The sequence below is a fragment of the Bubalus kerabau genome, chromosome 12 (genome assembly GCF_029407905.1).
Source record: "Bubalus kerabau isolate K-KA32 ecotype Philippines breed swamp buffalo chromosome 12, PCC_UOA_SB_1v2, whole genome shotgun sequence".
Classification (NCBI taxonomy): domain Eukaryota; kingdom Metazoa; phylum Chordata; class Mammalia; order Artiodactyla; family Bovidae; genus Bubalus; species Bubalus kerabau.
This window is the reverse complement of record NC_073635.1, coordinates 76,628,558-76,649,218: the sequence shown is the minus strand read 5'-3', so window position 1 is coordinate 76,649,218 and position 20,661 is coordinate 76,628,558. Positions and strand designations below refer to the sequence as shown.

The 20,661-nt window shown below is 42.3% G+C and overlaps 1 protein-coding gene and 1 long non-coding RNA gene across 4 annotated transcripts in view; one reads left to right on the top strand and one right to left on the bottom strand.

Annotated features, from left to right (window-relative positions):
- LOC129624675 (ATP-binding cassette sub-family C member 4-like) overlaps window positions 1-7,276 on the top strand; it is a 222,340-nt gene extending 215,064 nt beyond the window's left edge. For all 3 annotated transcript variants that reach the window (XR_008701095.1, XM_055542839.1, XM_055542837.1), the window contains one exon: window positions 5,473-7,276. The gene's annotated coding sequence lies outside the window, so the exon portion shown is untranslated. The remainder of the gene's footprint in view (window positions 1-5,472) is intronic.
- Window positions 1-20,661, bottom strand: part of LOC129624677 (uncharacterized) — a 35,612-nt gene that overhangs the window by 12,656 nt on the left and 2,295 nt on the right. The gene's annotated exons all lie outside the window — the stretch shown is intronic.

Below are 20,661 nucleotides of genomic sequence, written 5' to 3'. Positions count from 1 at the left end.
TCATGCAAAGATGGGTACAATAAAGGACAGAAATAGTATGGATCTAACAGAAGCAGAAGATATTAAGAAGAGGTGGCAAGAATACACAGAAGAACTATACAAAAAAGATCTTCATGACCCAGATAATCATGATGGTGTGATCACTCACCTAGAGCCAGACCTTCTGGAATGTGAAGTCGAGTGGGCCTTAGGAAGCATCACTATGAACAAAGCTAGTGGAGGTGATGGAATTCCAGTGGTGCTATTTCAAATCCTGAAAGATGATGCTGTGAAAGTGCTGCACTCAATATGCCAGCAAATTTGGAAAACTCAACAGTGGCCACAGGACAGGAAAACGTCAGTTTTCATTCCAATCCCAAAGAAAGGCAATGACAAAGAATGTTCAAACTACTTCACAGTTGCACTCATCTCACACACTAGCAAAGTAATGCTCAAAATTCTCCAAGCCAGGTTTCAACAGTATGTGAACTCTGAACTTCCAAATGTTCAAACTGGATTTACAGAAGGCAGAGGAACCAGAGATCAAATTGCCAACATCCGTTGGATCATCAAAAAAGCGAGAAAGTTCCAGAAAAGCATCTGCTTTATTGACTATGCCAAAACCTTTGACTCTGTGGATCACAACAAACTGTGGAAAATTCTTCAAGTGATGGGAATACCAGACCACCTTATCTTTCTCCTGGGAAATCTGTATGTAGGTCAGAAAGCAACAGTTAAAACTTAACATGGAACAACAGAGTGGTTTCAAATCTGAAAAGAAGTACATCAAGGCTGTATATTGTCACCCTGCTTATTTAACTTATATGCAGAGTATATCATGAGAAATGTTGGGCTGGATGAAGCACAAGCTGAAATCAAGATTGCCGGGAGAAATTTCAATAACCTCAGATATGCAGATGACACCACCCTTATGGCAGAGAGCAAAGAACTAAAGAGCTTCTTGATGAAAGAGGAGTGAAAAAGTTGGCTTAAAACTCAACACTCAAAAAACGAGAATCATAGCATCTGGTCCCATCACCTCATGGCAAATAGATGGGGAAAGAATGGAAACAGTGATAGACTTTATTTTCTTGGGCTCCAAAATCACTGCAGAAGGTGACTGCAGCCATGAAATTAAAAGACACTTGCTCCTTGGAAGAAAAGTTATGACTCACATGCTGCTAAGTCACCTCAGTCGTGTCCGACTCTGTGCGACCCCATAGACAGCAGCCCACCAGGCTCCCCCATCCCTGGGATTCTCCAGGCAAGAACACTGGAGTGGGTTGCCATTTCCTTCTCCAATGCATGAAAGTGAAAAGTGAAAGTGAAGTCGCTCAGTTGTGTCCGACTCTGTGCGACCCCATGGACTGTCGCCTACCAGGCTCCTCCATCCATGGGATTTTCCAGGCAAGAGTACTGGAGTGGGGTGCCATTGGCATATTAAAAAGCAGAGTTGACATCACTTTGTCAACAAAGGTCCGTCTAGTCAAAGCTATGGTTTTTCCAGCAGTAATGTATGGATATGAGATCAGATCAGATCAGATCAGTTGCTCAGTCATGTCTGACTCTTTGCGACCCCATGAATCACAGCATGCCAGGCCTCCCTGTCCATCACCAACTCCCAGAGTTCACTGAGACTCACGTCCATCGAGTCAGTGATGCCATCCAGCCATCTCATCCTCTGGCGTCCCCTTCTCCTCCTGCCCCCAATCCCTCCCAGCATCAGGGTGTTTTCCAATGAGTCAATTCTTCGCATCAGGTGGCCAAAGTACTGGAGTTTTAGCTTTAGCATCATTCCTTCCAAAGAAATCCCAGGGCTGATCTCCTTCAGAATGGATATGAGAGTTGGACTGTAAAGAAAGCTGAGCTCTGAAGAATTGATGCTTTTGAACTGTGGTATTGTAGAAGACTCTTGAGAGTCCCTTGGAGAGTTAGGAGATCCAACCAGTCCATTCTAAAGGAAATCAGTTCTGAATATTCATTGGAAGGACTGATGCTGAAGCTGAACTTCCAATACTTTGGCCACCTGATGCGAAGAACTGACTCATTTGAAAAGGCCCTGATGCTGGGAATGATTGAAGATGGGAGGAGAAGGGGTTGACAGAGGATGAGATGATTGGATGGCATCACCAACTCAATGGACATGAGTTTGAGTAAGCTCTGGGAGTTGGTGACAAGGAAACCTGGCATGCTGCAGTCTGTGGGGTCTCAAAGAGTAGGACAGGACTGAGGGACTGAACTGAACTGATGCAAATTTAAAAAGAGGTTTCTTTTAAAATTCTGTTTGCCATGAAGATACCTCGTTCCACCTGAAGTTAACTTTTCTCAAACTTTGAGCTAACCAATGTGTTTTTCCTATTGAAATGTTTATCTTAAGCTATGTTAACGAACTATGCATTTACCCTAGACTCTGTCTTCAAGTGGGCTCCCCCTAAGACTCAGAACAGACTTGACAAACCAGTGTGTTTTACTCATGCAAATGTTCTCTTAAGCTATGTTAGTGAGACTATATTTGCTTGGAAACCTGAGTTTCCTCAAGATTCATGTCAATCATCTTATGGCCAGGGACAATTCACCTTGTGCCAATGTTATCTCAAAATGCATGCTGTGTGTGAGGGGCCTGGTGCCAGTCTCTGAGTTTTGACACATTTCCTTTCTCTAATTAGCAGACTGCTAGCAGCTATATGGCTCTTCCCTGTAGCTCAGATGGTAAAGAATCTGCCTGCAATGCAGGAGACCCAGGTTAGATCCCTGGGTCAGAAAGATCCTCTGGAGAAGGGAATGGCAATCCACTCCAGTATTCTTGCCTGGAGAATCCCATGCACAGAGGAGCCTGGCGGGCCACAGTCCATGTGGTCGCAAAGAGTCGGACACAACTGAGCAAAACACTACTACTACTAGTAGCCGTATACCATTCGCCTGAAGACCATCAGGGGGCGCTCTTTCTGCCCCCTTCTGATGTCTATCTCAGAAGCTTTCTCTATCTCTTTTATACTTTAATAAAACTTTATTACACAAAAGCTCTGAGTGATCAAGCCTCGTCACTGGCCCCAAATTGAATTCTTCTCCTCTGGAGGCCAAGAATCGTGGCGTCTTTCGTGGTTCAGCAACAGCCTTTCAGAATTGACGTGGTTCAGCTCCAAGAATAAATGTCTGCCATCCATTCTGTGGAGAAAGCAATGGCATCCCACTCCAGTACTCTTGCCTGGAAAATCCTATGGGAAGAGGAGCCTGGTAGGCTGCAGTCCATGAGGTCGCTAGGAGTTGGACACGACTGAGCAACTTCACTTGCACTTTTCTCTTTCATGCATTGGAGAAGGAAATGGCAACCCACTCCAGTATTCTTGCCTGGAGAATCCTAGGGATGGGGGAGCCTGGTGGGCTGCTGTCTATGGGGTCGCACAGAGTTGGACACGACAGAAGCGACTTAGCAGCATCCATTCTGTTCTGTGATGAAGCAGATGTGGTTGAGGATTTTTTAAGTTTCTTTGTTCCCAGTGTGTAACAGAGGTGTCATTTTGTCTATTCATGAAATCACCTAATACAGCCCAGAAGTTATAAAATTCTCACATCCTAGCTCTAGGCACCTGGCCCAGTTGGACAGATGGAGCAGGCACTTAGCATCCATGTGGCCCTGTGTCCCCCAGGGCCTCTGAGCCTCAGGTCCTCACCTGTGTGTAGGGCAGGATTACAGCCCTGCTGGCTTCTTCACACTTATCACAGGGATCAGATGAGAGAGAAGATGCTTAAGGGCTTTGAGAATATAGAGGGGTTTACAGTATAAAAGTGGGATCATTTTGTAAAAGGCTGTAAATAGAAACCTTGCCTCCCAATAATAAAACAAATATACACATAGTTCTTCTAGGTCGGTTCTGAGACTCTAAATCAGGGGTCCCCAACTGCTGAAGATCCTTTGCCATATTCAGTTCAGGTATTTCAGACCATGAAGCAATGTCCTTTTCAGTTAAAAGTTGCTAAAAACAATATTTTCTTTATAAAAAATTGTATAGAGAAGAGTTATAGAGAAAGGAACCAGATGATTTTGGAAAGAATGTTAAGCAGTAGAAAATGAATTTTTTTTTGTTCCTTTAACTCTTTTTAGTTTCACCAAAAGAGTACATACATATATAATCACAAAATATGTCTAGCTTAAGAAAATGGAGGGTGATGATATGTAATTAACCACCCTCCCCACTCCCACCAAAGGTTTTATTACAAAATGCTTCCATTACAATGGAAATAGCCTCAGATTTCAGCCAGTGCAGCCAGTGGCCCCAAGCATTCTTGGAGGGTTTATTTTTCTCCTTAAGTGACATTTAAATATATAGCATTTCATGTGCAGAGCAGGATATGTTAGCAACAAGAGAGTAAGAAAGTGCACTTACTATGAAGTTAGGTGTCCTAGTGCTTTTCTGTTTCATGCATGAAGTTCATTCTCTCTCATGATACCTTTGTTTACAGCACCCACAATGCACTTGTAGTCAGGTTCTATAAAAGAGACCTGTAATCACATGTCTAAGCAACTCAGTTTGTGACATGAGTTAGCCTCTGACAGACGATACATTTTTTGTTTTACAGACTCAAATGAAATTTTTCACATTCTTCTTTGAGGAAAGAGTTTCACTTTAAGTTGTTTTTTGCCCAAACATGTTCAGAGAAGGTTTCACAAGCCCTGACATTATTTTATTTTGTTATGTGCATCTGTAAGGAACTGAGATACAATACAGCTACTAAAACCTGATGATTGTGGAACTTGACAGCACTTCCTTTCCTTTGTGTTCTGCTTATACACTGAGAAAACCAGTGTCTCTTCCAGTTCAGCTAGAATCTGGTAGCATTCAAGAACTCAAAGGTCTGGCAGAGATCTGTCCTATTGTTGGGTATCATCTTACATTTTAGAGAAGTCTCTTGGTTGAGTCATTGTTAAAGCATTTGCTTTGCTTTTCATTCTTGGGACCCACTATCCACAGGTCACATTTCTATAGGACTATAACTGCTTTGCCACACAAATTAAACACCAGGATATTTCATTCATATATGCCAGTGTTTCAGTGCTTGTCAATCAGAGTTTATAAATTATAAAGATAATAACCCAATATTAATATCCAAATCTGTTATGCTCCTTTTATGTGTGAAAATGACAAACCCTGTTCAGATATTAGATTTCCTATCCTCTTTGTTACCCTGTTTTTAATTTATTTCAGGGAATAAAATGATTTTGCATATCAATTTACTGTAGTGATAAAGCATATCTGTGAATCAGAATGATCAGAAATCTAGTAGATCTACAGGTTATTTGGCATTACATCCAGCCTGACTGAGGGTTTTAATGGGGCTACTTCCTCCATAGAATAAATACAGCCCTGGTTTTTTAAAACTGCCTCTAATAGTAATATGATTGCTTCACATGAAGAAGGAAACCTGGAAATGTGTTGCCTTAGGAGGAGGACTTTAAAACTTTTAAACAAGTTTTTTTGTCTTTTTCTCCCTCAGGCGTACTTCAAAAGGAAAGAGCCAGATATGACTCACAGTGACCATGTGGTTATGAATGTTTCCAGTGGACAGCCCTCAGCCTTCACAATTTTTGAGTCAACACTGTGATTCTCCCATGAGTTTATGTCTATTCCAAAGGCTTTTTTCCAATAGGTTTTGCACTGCATAAACTATATTCTACTTTTTTTTTTACACCAGCAACAAATATTTACACATTACAAAATGTGAGTTCTCCAACCTCAATGATTTCAATCTCTTGAAAAAGGATTTATGATGTTTATTTAAATGTTATATTACTTGCTTTCTTATCCAAATCAGAGGTGCAGGCCACCAATAAAAGCTGTCTCCCAGCTTTTGTGTCTTGAGAGACTCCAGAGCCAAACTCATTTTCTAAGATTTGAGACCAAGTTGTCAGAGATGTTTTTTTACTGTTCCCAGAATTACATATTACTTTCCAATTATATCAGGGATTCTGTTTATTTGAAGACTGTGTGAAGTTACTGTTTTGTGTCCACTTCCTTTAACATGACTAGGATCCATTTTTCCACCAAAAGACCTCTGGTTAAAATACTATAGAGAAAACTGATAGGATAAACATACAATATACTATAGTTTAAGTAACCAAAAAAAAAAAAAAAAGGTATATGGTTAAATACAGAAGGACAATATCATATGTTCTGAAAGAGAAGGAAGAGAAAATATGCTTTCTTAAAATAGGAGCCCTTCTAGGGGATTTGTTAATGAAGGACAGATGTGTGCTATACTGTCTTCTAGATAGAGGATTTTATTTTATTTTTTTTTTTACATTACAAATTGTGGTAAAGTATATATAACATAAGGCTTCCCTGGTGGCACAGAGGTTAAATAAATTTTGCCATATAACCATTTTCAGTCCCATAATCCAGTGGCATTAATCACATTCATAGTATTGTGAAGCCACATTGTCTGGGTAACTTTTGGTAATTATGTGCTTCCTCTTCAGTGTGTTATTTCTGCAGAGTCATTTTGATAAGTTTCATTTTTCTAGGAGGAATCTGTTTCCTGTGAGTTTTGAGCTTGACTGGCATAAATTTATTCACAATGTCGTATATGTTTAATCTCTGCAGCATCTCTAACTGTGTTCTTTTGGCTTTTTAATTTTATTTTAGCCTTCTTTTTTATGAATTATCTTGCATAACTTTTTCATGTTTTCAAAGAATCACCTTTCTGCTGGATTGATGCTCTCTTTTCCCCCTAGTTCATCATATGATTCTTTCCTTCAACTTTTCCTCAACTTTGAGGTTTTTCCTCTAAATTCTTAAATGGAAAAGAGATTAACATCATTATTTTTCTAACATAAATATATAAAGCTGACTTTTCCCCCTAAAATCCACTTGAGCTACAATCTGCAAGTTTTGGTACTCACCACCGTCAATAGCCATAGTATTATGTATTTTCTAATTCCTAATTTAATTCATTAACTATATCTTTTACCCATGAGGTATTCATAAGTATAATGTTCTCTAAATTTCAAATGCTAATGGATTTTTTTATTAGATTCAGCCATGTGGAACTGCTAACATTCAATCTTTTTATAAGCTATAAAGTAGCAGTTTCATATGGTTCAACATATAGTTTTCTTTTGTTAGTAATATATAACTTAATTTCATTTGGTCAAACAATATTAGATTGTGAATTTTAAACCAAAGGTAACCACATTCACACTAAAGGTCCTTGTTTCTATCATTTTGTATTTTATTGGGGGTTTTTAAAATGTTATGAGTACATGTGTAACCAGTAATTTTCAATAAAAGTCCTCCCCGAATACTGGAATGTTTTCTGATATGTGTTGCAGGCTGGCTCTCTGGGATGCACACTTGGATGGAGTTTAGTGCTGGGATGTGTATCGGAGATGCCTTGGGGTCAACACTGTGGAATCAGGAGGGAAGAAAAAGGGTAAAGCAGAGGGAAGGATCAGGCTGGATCACTGGCCAGACGACCTGAGCTGACCCCATGAGAGTTTGGAGTGACGATGACCTTTCAGGGTTGTCCTGACACATTCAATGACCAGGCCTTTATACCTCCACCTGGATGGATCATTGCACTTAGGCTGCCCCCACAGGGGCTGGTGGTTTAAGGTTATCCACTGGCAGCACTTCCAGCTGCTGGACAATAAGCTCTTGAAGGGAGGTCAGGACAGTACGTCTCCATGTTCCCCCTGGGCATGTATCACAGCTCCAGAGGTAGGTGATGAGGGTGTACTGTGGGGGAAACTCTTGATGACTGATGTTTAAGGCAAAAGGATGACTCAGCGATTCTCCTCAATACCCTCTGGTCTGAGAAGGTCCATGTGGTAGAGAAATCCTCATTCTCCAGGGTCAGCCCAGTTGTCGCCTCTTCTAGGAAGTCACATTAAGATCAGTCGTCATCCTAGGTAACTCGGATTTGTGTGTTACCCTGAGCACCTCTCGTGTTAAACTGAACCATGCTTGGTTAGTGTCCTGTGTCACCATCTTGAGATACTTTATTTTTAAACAAGGGGCCTGTTCTTTCTGTTGTGCATGTAGCCTGCCCTGAGTGTGAATGGTCACATGTGGTCTTTTTCTCACCTAGTATAGGGCACTTGAAACTGTGCCCTGTCCACTTTTTAATTATGTCCTCCAGCAGAGTATCTGTACATACAGGGTGCTCAGCAAATGTTTGTTGAATGAATAAATGATAACCTAGAGCAAGCCTGCCTTCTCAATTTTATAATTTTGAGATTTTAAGAGGTAGCCTGGGATAACAGAAAGCCCTGGTTTTGGAGTCAGTCACACTGATCTGTCGGTTCTTTCTCTACTACTCACTAGCACTGTGGCTGTGGGAAAGTAGTAACCACCCAAGGTGCCAGGACATTAGGATGGCACCATCCTTTGCAAAATAGGCTCTGGACACTTACAATCATGTAGTCTTAGTTACATGCTCGGGGAAGCATCTCAACATCTGAATCTCAGCTTCTTTGTCTGAAAAATGAATATAGTTTCTGCTCTTGAACCATCGCTTTAGTTGGGATAATGGATGGACTAAGAGCATCCAAAGACACAGGGTGGAATCACTGACCTTGGTGATTCTTATCACCAGGAGAGAACAGGATGGGTGTGGATGAAGGAGGTTTGTAGATTGAAGAAGGTGTACTTGAGGAGGTCCTCATCTGAGGGCCTAAACCAGACTGTTCCTCCTCCACATGTAGTTAAAATGACACAAGCACACAGGGAGAAGCACAAACTGGAGTCAGGGACAAATACTGGCTCCTCTGGGCACTGACTGGGTTTGGATTCAAGTTCTGCTACCTGATAAGTGTGGGCTCTTAAGGTTGGGAAGCCCACTGGGGTTCAGCGTCTTTGAAAGTTGAGCTGGGGATAGTATGATTCACAGAGGGCTGCTGCCAAGATTAACTGTGACAGTGATACAGTGTGGACTGTGCACTAGTGCCAGTTCATGACCTGTTTGTAACCCGGTTAGAAGTACAGGAAATTCAAGAAAGCTAGAAACTCACATCCATCTGTATTGCTGTGACACCCACCCTCAGGATGAGTGGGATCCTGAACACCCTGGGGACCAGTGTGAGGGTTGCACAATTGGGGTGAAGGGCCCATGGCTGAGCTGCACACTAGCCCTGCACAGTGGATCGTTGATTAGGTAGCAATGGGCTGAAAATATAAAATTAGATAATCCCAGACAGATAAGAAACAATGGGGGATATGTTCAATGCTTTTGAACAATGCTGTATATAGGATTAGCTGTCAATCAGTACTACCCTTTCTAGCACTATCCACTTTAATAATTGTTACCATCATATTTAACTTAAAATTAGAGCACACAGGCTTTCAAAAGGCCCTATTGTACATTATCAATATTTTCACTTCATTTAAGTTCAGTCCCTCAGTCATGTCCAATTCTTTGTGACCCCATGATCCACAGCACACCAGGCCTCCTTGTCCATCACCAGCTCCCGGAGTTTACCCAAACCCATGTCCATTGAGTTGCTGATCCCATCCAACCACCTCATCCTCTGTCTTCCCCTTCTCCTGCCCTCAATCTTTCCCAGCATCGGGGTCTTTTCCAATGAGTCAGCTCTTTGCATCAGGTGGCCAAAGTATTGGAGTTTCAGCTTCTACATCAGTCCTTCCAATGAACACCCAGGACTGATCTTTAGGATGGACTGGTTGGACCTCTTTGCAGTCCAAGGGACTCTCAAGAGTCTTCTCAAACACCACACTTCAAAAGCATCAATTCTTTGGCTCTCAGCTTGCCTTATACTCCAACTCTCACATCCATACATGACCATTGTAAAAACCATAGCCTTGACTAGACAGACCTTTATGGCAAAGTAATATCTCTGCATTTTAATATGCTGTCTAGGCTGGTCAGAACTTTCCTTCCAAGGAGGAAGTGTCTTTTAATTTCATGGCTACAATCACCATCTGCAGTGATTTTGGAGCCCAGAAAAATAAAGTCTGACACCGTTTCCACTGTTTTCCCATCTATTTCCCATGAAGTGATGGGATTGGTCGCCATGATCTTTGTTTTCTGAATGTTGAGCTTTAGGCCAACTTTTTCACTATCCTCTTTCCCTTTCATCAAGAGGCTCTTTAGTTCTTCTTCACTTTCTGCCATAAGGGTGGTGTCATCTGTCTATATGAAGTTCTTGATATTTCTTCAGGCAATCTTGATTTCAGCTTGTGCTTCATCCAGCCCAGCATTTCTCATGATGTACTCTGCATATAAGTTAAATAAGCAGGGTGACAATACACAGCCTTGACGTATTCTTTTTCCTATTTGGAACCAGTCTGTTGTTCCATGTCCAGTTCTAACTGTTGCTTCCTGACCTGCATACAGGTTTCTCAAGAGGCAGGTCAGGTGGTCTGGTATTCCCATCTCTTTCAGAATTTTCCACAGTTTATTGTGATCCACACAGTCAAGGGCTTTGCCATAGTCAATAAAGCAGAAGTAGATGCTTTTCTGGAACTCTTGCTTTTTCGATGATCCAGAGGGTGTAGGCAATTTGATCTTTGGTTCCTCTCCTTTTCTAAAACCAGATTGAGCATCTGGAAGTTCATCGTTCATGTATTGTTGAAGCCTGGCTTGGAGAATTTTGAACATTACTTTACTAGTGTGTGAGATGAGTGCCATTGTGCAGTAGTTTGAGCATTCTTTGGCATTGTCTTTCTTTGGGATTGGAATGAAAACTGACCTTTTCCAGTCCTGTGGCCACTACTGAGTTTTCCAAATTTGCTGACATATTGAGTGCAGCACTTTCACAGCATCATCTTTTAGGATTTGATATAGCTTATCTGGAATTCCATCACCTCAACTAGCTTTGTTCGTAGTGGTGCTTCCTAAGGTCCACTTGACTTCACATTCTAGGATGTCTAGCTCTAGGTGAGTGATCACACCATTGTGATTATCTGGGTCATGAAGATCTTCTTTGTACAGTTCTTCTGTGTATTCTTGCCACCTCTTCTTAATATATTCTGCTTCTGTTAGGTCCATACCATTTCTGTCCTTTATTGAGCCCATGTTTGCCTGAAATGTTCCCTTGGTATCGCTAATTTTCTTGAGATATCGCTAGTCTTTCCCATTCTATTGTTTTCCTCTATTTCTTTGCATTGATCGCTGAGGAAGGCTTTCTTATCTCTCCTTGCTCTTCTTTGGAATTCTGCATTCAAATGTGTATATCTTTCCTTTTCTCCTTTGCTTTTTGCTTTGCTTCTTTTCACAGCTATTTGCAAGGCCTCCTCAGACAGCCATTTTCCTTTTTTGCATTTCTTTTTCTTGGGGATGGTCTTGATCCCTGTCTCCTGTACAATGTCACAAACCTCTGTCCATAGTTCCTCAGGCACTCTGTCTACCAGATCTAGTCCCTTAAATCTATTTCTCACTTCCAGTCTATAGTTATAAGTGATTTGATTTAGGTCATATCTGAATGGTCTAGTGGTTTTCCCCACTTTCTTCAATTTAAGTTTGAATTTGGCAATAAGGAGTTCATGATCTGAGCCACAGTCAGCTCCCAGTCTTGTTTTTGCTGACTGTATAGAGCTTCTCCATCTTTGGCTGCAAAGAATACAATCAATCTGATTTTGGTGTTGACCATCTGGTGATGTCCATGTGTAGAGTCTTCTCTTGTGTTGTTGGAAGAGAGTGTTTGTTATGACAAGTGTGTTCTCTTGGTAAAATTCTATTAGCCTTTTCCTGCTTCATTCTGTACTCCAAGGCTAAATCTGCCTGTTACTCTAGGTGTTTCTTGACTTCCTACTTTTGCATTCCAGTCCCCTATAATGAAAAGGACATCTTTTTTGGGTGTTAGTTCTAAAACCGTTCAAGTTCAACTTCTTCAGTGTTACTGGTTGGAGCATAGACTTGGACTACCGTGATATTGAATGGTTTGCCTTGGAAATGAACAGAGATCATTCTGGAGTTTCGGCGATTGCATCCAAGTACTGCATTTCAGATTCTTTTGTTGACTATGATGGCTACTCCATTTTTTCTAACGGATTTCTTCCCGCAGTAGTAGATATAATGGTCATCTGAGTTAAATTCACCCATTGCAGTCCATCTTAGTTTGCTGATTCCTAGAATGTCGATGTTCACTCTTGCCATCTCCTGTTTGACCGCTTCCAATTTGCCTTGATTCATGGAGCTAACATTCCAGGTTCCTCTGCAATATTGCTTTTTACAGCATCGAACCTTGCTTCTATCACAAGTCTCATCCTCAACTGGGTGTTGTTTTTGCTTTGGCTCCATCCCTTCATTCTTTCTGGAGTTAATTCCCCACTAATCTCCAGTAGCATATTGGGCACCTACCGACCTGGGGAGTTCATCTTTCAGCTCCTTTTTGCCTTTTTATACTGTTCATGGGGTTCTCAAGGCAAGGATACTGATGTGGTTTGCCATTCCCTTCTCCAGTGGACCACATTCTGTTAGGCCTCTCCACCAGGACCCACCTGTCTTGGATGGCCCCACATGGCATGGCTTAGTTTCATTGAGTTAGACAAGGCTGTGGTCTGCGTGATCAGATTTTTAATAGCATTAAAAAGTTAGAAATAAGTAAACCCCTGTTTAAAGGGTTTGTTTCAAGTCTAAAAACAATAATGTGCATGTATTTTTACCAATTCTGTTCTTGAATCAACAGCATCATCCTAAGGTTGAAGAAGGTCTCTGGAAGCACAACAGACCACTTTTAAACCTTCAGAGATTTTTAAAATATAAGGTTTTAAGTGTAAGCTATTAATTTTCCTTTAAAAGCAGAAAGAATATGGATTAACTGAGTTTTTGTTTTTTAAACCTAATGTTCTAAGGAAAGTGTTTCTTTTTTCCAAAAACTAAAACAGCAATATGTGTTGAAAACTGGTAGAAATATATACTTATTTGAATTTAGACCTAAAAAATAACATTACTAATAGGAATCACATGCCCCAGCCCTATGAGACCTTCATCTGTACTTCAGGTCCATCTGATTTGCCTTAGGAGTCAAACTGGGATTGTGTTTTGTTTTGTTTTGTTTTTAAGAAGAACCAAGTTTAAGACTTAGACACACTAAGAATGTTCTACAAGAAGTTTACATTTGATGGTTCTGACTAAATTTACTCTTTCACTCAGCAACCATACTCACAAGTATCCATCCCAATAGGTGGAAGTCTTGGGTATTCCAAAACAGTGTTTGATCCAAAAGCTTATCATATTTAATTCTGGAGGACATTACATGAAAAACTTTTTTTTTAGGTAATTTCCCCCTTTATTTTATTTATTTATTTATTTTATTGAAGGCTAATTACTTTGCAATATTGAATTGGTTTTGCCATACATCAGCATGAATCTGCCACGGGTGTACAAGTGTTCCCCGTCCTGAACCCCCCTCCCACCTCCTTCCCCATCCCTTCCCTCTGGGTCATCCCAGTGTACCAGCCCCAAACACCCTGTATCATGCATTAAACTTGGACTGGCGATTCGTTTCACATATGATATTATACATGTTTCAATGCCATTCTCCAAAATCATCCCACCCTCACCCTCTCCCACAGAGTCCAAAAGACTGTTCTATACATCTGTGTCTCTTTTGCTGTCTCGCATACAGGGTTATCATTACCATCTTTCTAAATTCTATATATATGCGTTCAGTTCAGTTCAGTCTGTCAGTCGTGTCCAACTCTTTGCAACCCCATGAATCACAGCACACCAGGCCTCCCTGCCCATCACCAACTCCCGGAGTTCACTCAGACTCACGTCCATCGAGTCAGAGACGCCATCCAGCCATCTCATCCTCTGTTGTCCCCTTCTCCTCCTGCCCCCAATCCCTCCCAGCATCAGAGTCTTTTCCAATGAGTCAACTCTTCACATGAGGTGGCCCAAGTATTGGAGTTTCAGCTTTAGCATCATTCCTTCCAAAGAAATCCCAAGGCTGATCTCCTTCAGAATGGACTGGTTGTATCTCCTTGCAGTTAGTATGCTGTATTGGTGTTTTTCTTTCTGGCTTATTTTGCTCTGTATAATAGGAGGCTCCAGTTTCATCCACCTCATTAGAACTGATTCAAATGTATTCTTTTTAATGGCTGAGTAATACTCCATTGTGTATATGTACCACAACTTTCTTATCCATTCATCTGAATTTTGCAGACTACCCAGACAAAAAATGAGTCTCTGAGATGGAGTTTATCTCACATTAGAAATGTCATAAGTAAATAATGATAAACAGAGGACTGATGGCTTTTAAACCCTACATTTTACAACACTAAAATTTTTTAAAATCCATGAGTTTATACTGATTTTTATAAGACATAAAATAGATAGTAGGAAGGGAAAGCCCTTTTTTGCAGTAGAAGGTCAATTCACAAATGTAGACAGATTGACAGAAAAGTAGTAGCCCTTGTTGTCATAAATATTTCAGACAAAATTCATCATTGTCTGAATGTACAGTGCAAGTTTGGGGGTTGGAGGAGACAGCATTTTCATGGACTCCAAGTATCTTCTCAGACTAATCTTTAGGAAAGAATTACATTTTCAAAGTAGAAATATCTGGCAAGCACCTGGCTAAGCAAGTAACCAGAGTAAATATTATTAATAGTGAACCTACTGACACCCTTGGCTTTTTTTCTTGTTTCTTTAAAAATTTAAGTATCATTGATTTACAATGTTGTGTTAATTTCTGCTCTACAGCAGTGATTCAGTTACACATACATACATTCTTTTTCATATAAGTTAAATAAGCAGGGTGACAATATGCAGGTCACACTCCTTTCCCAATTTTGACCCAGGCGGTTGTTCCATGTTCAGTTCTAACTGTTGCTTCTCCACCCACATACAGGTTTCTCAGGAAACAGGTAAGGTGGTCTGGGATTCCCGTCTCTTTAAGTTTTCCAGTTTGTTGTGATCTACAGAGTCAAAGGCTTTAGCATAGTCAGTGAAGCAGAAGTAGATGTTTTTCTGACCAGAAACCATATAGCCCGCAAAGCCTGGAAATGTACTTCCTGGTCCTTTACAGGAAAACTCTGCCCACCCTGCCCCAGAGCTCTGCTGTTCTAAGCGAGGCCTGTGGACCAGCAGCATCAGCTGGCCTGGGAGGCCATTAGAACACGGAATCTTGTCTTTACCCCAGACCTACTGACTCAGAATCTCCAGATTCCAGGTGAGTCCTGCTCACAGTACAGTTTGAGAAGCGCTAGTTTTGAGGCCCAGCTCTATCATCCTGTGTTTGCCCCCTCCCCAGGGGCAGACAGCCAGAGAGGGCCAGGGGGTGTGGCCACCTGGAGCTCCGCCCCCTCCAGGCTGTCCTCTCAGCACCTGGACCCTAGAACCCCTGCTCCCAGCCCCAGTGCAGGCCTCACTCCTGGTGCCCATGTCCCAGCCCGACAGGTAGTCAAGATACATCTGTTTATGGGTGGGAAGAGGGTGGCCTAAGCTTGGACTTGAAGGCTGGGGGCATTCTTGCTTGAGCAGCAGATTCCTCAGGGCATAGAGAGTGTCAGAGCCAGAGGTGGGAAGAGCAGGGGGAGGGCTGGGGGCTGGGGCAGCCCCTTCCTCTGCTGTCCTGCCCTCTGGCTTGGAGCTCAGTGTCTAAAACCCCAGTCTACCAGGTTGTAATAGTTATGTAGGTGTACTTGACAGTTTTGTTCGATTGATTTATAACTTTTAAATATTTAAACATATAGTATGGACTTCATTTGCACTCTTGACCCAGGGCTCACAGATATGAGTGGCAAGTCTGCTAAATGTTTCTCAGCATGTGTTCAGAGGACCCCCTGCATCAAAACCGACTGCATCAATTCATTCAACCGATTGAATTTTTTAAAAATTCAAAAACCAGGCCCCACTTGTGTAAACCTCTGGATCAGATGTTTTGGGCTGGAGCCCAGTAACCTGCATTCTGACCCCTCTCCTGGTGACTCTAATCCACAGCAGAGGTGTAGGAACACTTGTAATGGGGGAGGGGGGAATGTAGAGGGGAGCTGCCATGAGTGATGGAGGTCTCAGATCAGAGGAAGGTGCTGACCACAAGCTCACACCTTTCTGCTTCTCTCATGATTCTTCTCACAACCTGGCCTGACTCCACCCCCGGGGAGTTGGTTGCAGGGAGAAGCTGCCAGAACAGGGCAAGGGCGTCCTCCTGCAGACCGTGGGGCTTTCGGTGGGTGGGTGGGGTTACCCTGCAGAAGGAGGGATCCAAATCAGGGGCAATAGGAGCAAAGGGGCTGTGGGAGCCTAGAGGGACCATCCGGACCCACTGGGGGAGTCGGGCTAAAGGGCTGGGAAGATCGTTGGACAGGAGAGAACTCTGGGTCCTGCCAGGACACGGGAGTAACTAGGATAGACTGTGTGGTCTCACCTGCCTGGGCTCAGAGGCTGCATCTGTCAATTAGGAGTCATATGATCTTGAGCAATTTCCTTAAGCTCTGTAGGCTTGTTTCCTTGTCTGTAAGATGGGGATCCTAACACCCTCTAGGCTTGTGTTACAGGTAAACATGGTAATTACGTAAAAACACACCTTTGCTATACAGGGCAGAATAGACAGCAGGGCGGTTGCTGTTTACTGTGAAGCTTGTCACCTTACACCTCTGCACTTCTTGATACTTAATATCATAGGCTCTTGTCATTGGCTGTTAAGACCAATTTCCTCAGACCACAGGCACAGGAAGGCTCCAGTCACAGATATGTGTCAGACCCGCACTTGGCCACTGACCTTGAGCTCCCTGAGCTTCCCTGTCCGGAGCGACTCCTGAAGTTTCTGCCGAGCTGCTCCCTGGCTTCGGTTCCCAGGATTTCCCTCCCGGCAAACCACATCTTGGGAATCCTGCTCATAGGTTTGTGAAGAGCCAAGGCTAGGCTTGTATGAAACCTCCAGGGGCAACTGTACCATACTGAAAATCACCACCAGAGGGCAGCAGAATCCACGAGTCCAGGTGCGGAGAGTGGAAAGGCCATGGAGTGAGGGACCAGGAAAGCCTCACAGCAGGCAAGAGGGGCCTCTAGCATTGCCACACCCTCATTCACCCTACCTTCCACGCACAGAAAGGCACACTTCTGCTCCTGCAGAATCACCTGATCCATGCATATCCAGTTATCTTCTCCAGGTACAGTCCTTTATATCCTCATTATGGCAAAGGACGGTGGTTTGTAAACTTGACTGCAAATTCAAATCACCAGGAGAACTCTATAAAATCCCAGTGCTGAGGCCTCATCTCAGCTAAATCAGAATCTCAAGGAGGGAAGGCAGGAGTCAACAGTTTTTATTAACAAAACCCCACAGGTAATTCCACCCTGCAGCCAACTGAGAACCACTGCTGGAGGCAAAAGATCTCATTTCTTCCCAAATGACAAATGCTTTCATTCACATTTCTGACAAAACATGGTCCATTGAAGAAGGGAACGGCAAACCACTTCAGTATTCTTGCCTTGAGAACCCCATGAACAGTATGAAAAGGCAAAAAGATAGGACACTAAAAGATGAATTCCCCAGATTGGTAGGTGCCCAATATGCTACTGGAGAAGAGTTGAGAAATAACTCCAGAAAGAATGAAGAGACAGAGCCAAAGAGAAAACAATGCCCAGTTGTGGATGTGACTGGTGATGGAAGTAAAGTCTGACATTGTAAAAAACAATATTGCATAGGAACCTGGAATGTTAGGTCCATGAATCAAGGTAAATTGGAAGTGATCAAACAGGAGATGGCAAGAGTGAACATCGACACTTTGGGATATCAGTGAACTAAAATAGACCGGAATGCGTGAATTTAATTCAGATGACCATCACTTTTACTACTGTGGGCAAGAATCCCTTATATGAAATGTAGTAGACTTCATAGTCAACAAAAGAGTCCTAAATGCAGGTACTTGGGCACAATCTCAAAAACAACAGGATGATCCCGTTCCTTTCCAAGGAAAACCATTCAATATCACAGTAATCCAAGTCTATGCCCCAACCACTAAAGCTGAAGTTAAATGGTTCTATGAAGACCTAGAAGACCTTCTAGATCTAACACCAAAAAAAAGATGTCCTTTTCATCACAGGGGATTGGGATGCGAAAATAGGAAGTCAAGAGATACCTGGAGTAACAGGCAAATTTGGCCTTGGAGTACAAAAAGAAGCAGGGCAAAGGGTAACAGAGTTTTTCCCAGAGAACACACTGGTTATAGCAAACACCCTCTTCAAAGCAATACAAGAGACAACTCTACACATGGACATCACCAGATGGTCAATACTGAAATCAGATCGATTATATTCTTTTCAGCCAAAGACGAGAAGCTCCATACAGTGGGAAAAAAACAAGACTGGGAGCTGACTGTGGTTCAGATCATGAACTCCTTATTGCAAAATTCAGACTTAAATTCATAAAAGTAGGGAAAACCACTATACCATTCAAGTATGACCTAAATCAAATCCCAATGACCTAATTCAAATACAGTAGAAGTAACAAATATATTCACATGATTAGATCTGATAGACAGAGTGCCTGAAAAACTATGGATGGAAGTTCGTGACATTGTACAGAAGGCCATGGTCAAAGTCACCCCCAAGAAGAAGAAATGCAAACAGACAAAATGGCTGTCTGAGGAGGCCTTACAAATAATTGTGAAAAGAAGAGGAGCTAAAGGCAAAGGAGAAAAGGAAAGATATACCCATCTGAATGCAGAGTTCCAAAGAAGAGCAAAGAGTGAAAAGAAAGCCTTCCTCAGTGATCAATGCAAAGAAATAGAGGAAAACAATAGAATGGGGAAGACTAGAGATCTCTTCAAGAACATTAGAGATACCAAGGGAACATTTCAAGCAAAGAGGGACACCATAAAGGACAGAAGAGTTATGGACTTAACAGAAGCAAAAGATATTAAGAAAAGGGGGCAAGAATACACAGAACTATGCAAAAAAGATCTTAATGACCCAGATAACCACAATGGTGTGATCACTCAGTTAGAGTCACACAACCTGGAATGTGACGTCAAGTGGACCTTAGGAAGCATCACTATGAACAAAACTAGTGAAGGTGATGGAATTCTAGTTGATCTATTTCAAATCCTAAAGATGATGCTGTGAAAGTGCGGCATTCAAATGCCAGCAATTTGGAAAGCTCAGCAGTGGTCACAGGACTGGAAAAGGTCAGTTTTCCTTCCAATCCCTAAGAAAGGCAATGCCAAAGAATGCTCAAACTACTGCACAATTGCACTCATCTCACACACAAGTAAAGTAATGCTCAAAATTCTCCAAGAGAGGTTTCATCAGTACATAAACGGAGAACTTCCAGATGTTCAAGCTGGCTTTAAAAAAGGCAGAGGAATGAGATATCAAATTGCAAACATTCATTGGATCATAGAAAAAGGAGGATAAATCCAGAAAAAACATCTACTTTGGGTTTATTGACTATGCCAAAGTATTTGACTGTGTGAATCACAACAAACTGCGCAGAATTCTTCAAGAGATGGGAATACCAGACCACCTGACCTGCCTCTTGAGAAACCTGTATACAGGTCAGAAGCAACAGTTAGAACTGGACATGGAACCACAGACTTGTACCAATTTGGGAAAGGAGTACCTCAAGGTTGTATATTGTCACCCTGCTTATTTATTTTATATGCGGAGTTGCTGCTGCTAAGTCACTTCAGTCGTGTCCGACTCTGTGCAACCCCATAGACGGCAGCCCACCAGGCTCCCCTGTCCCTGGGATTCTCCAGGCAAGGACGCTGGAGTGGGTTGCCATTTCCTTCTCCAATGCATGAAAGTGAAAAGTGAAAGTGAAGTCACTCAGTCGTGTCCGACTCTTTGCAACCCCACGGATTGCAGCCCACCAGGCTCCTCCGCCCATGGGATTTTCCAGGCAAGAGTGCTGGAGTGGGGTGCCATTGCCTTCTCCATATGCGGAGTACATCATGCTAAATCCCAGGCTGGAAGAAGCACAAACTAGAATTAAGATTGTCGGGAGAAATATTATTAACCTCAGATGTGCAGGTGGTACCACGCTTATGGCAGAAAGTGAAGAACTAAAAAGCCTTTTGATGAAAGTGAAAGGAGAGTGAAAAAACTGGCTTGAAAATCAGCATTCAAAAAATGAAGATTGTGTCTTCTGGTCCCATCACTTCATGGCAAATAGATGGGGAAACAATGGAAACAGTGGCAGACTTTATTTTGGGGGGCTCCAAAATCACTGCAGATGGTGACTGCAGCCATGAAATTAAAAGACACTTGTTCCTTGAAAGAAAAGTTATGCCCTGCCTAGACAGTATATTAAAAATCAGAGACATTACTTTACCAACAAAGGTCCATCTAGTCAAAGCTATGGTTTTTCCAGTACTCATGTGTGGATGTGAGAGTTGGACTATAAAGAAAGCTGAACACCGAAGGATTGATGCTTTTGAACTGTGGTGTTAGAGAAGACTCTTGAGAGTCCCTTGGACTGCAAGGAGGTCCACCCAGTCCATCCTAAAGGAAATCAGTCCTGAATATTCATTGGAAGGACTGATGTGGAAGCTGAAACTCCAATACTTTGGCCACCTGATGTGAAGCACCAACTCATTGAAAAGACCCTGATGCTGGGAAAGATTAAAGGCAGGAAAAGGGGTCAACAGAGGATAAGATGGCTGGATGGCATCACCGACTCTATGGACATGAGTTTGAGTAAGCTCTGGGAGTTGGGGATGGACTTGGAGGCCTGGTGTGCTGCAGTTCATGGGGTCGCAAAGAGTCGGACAC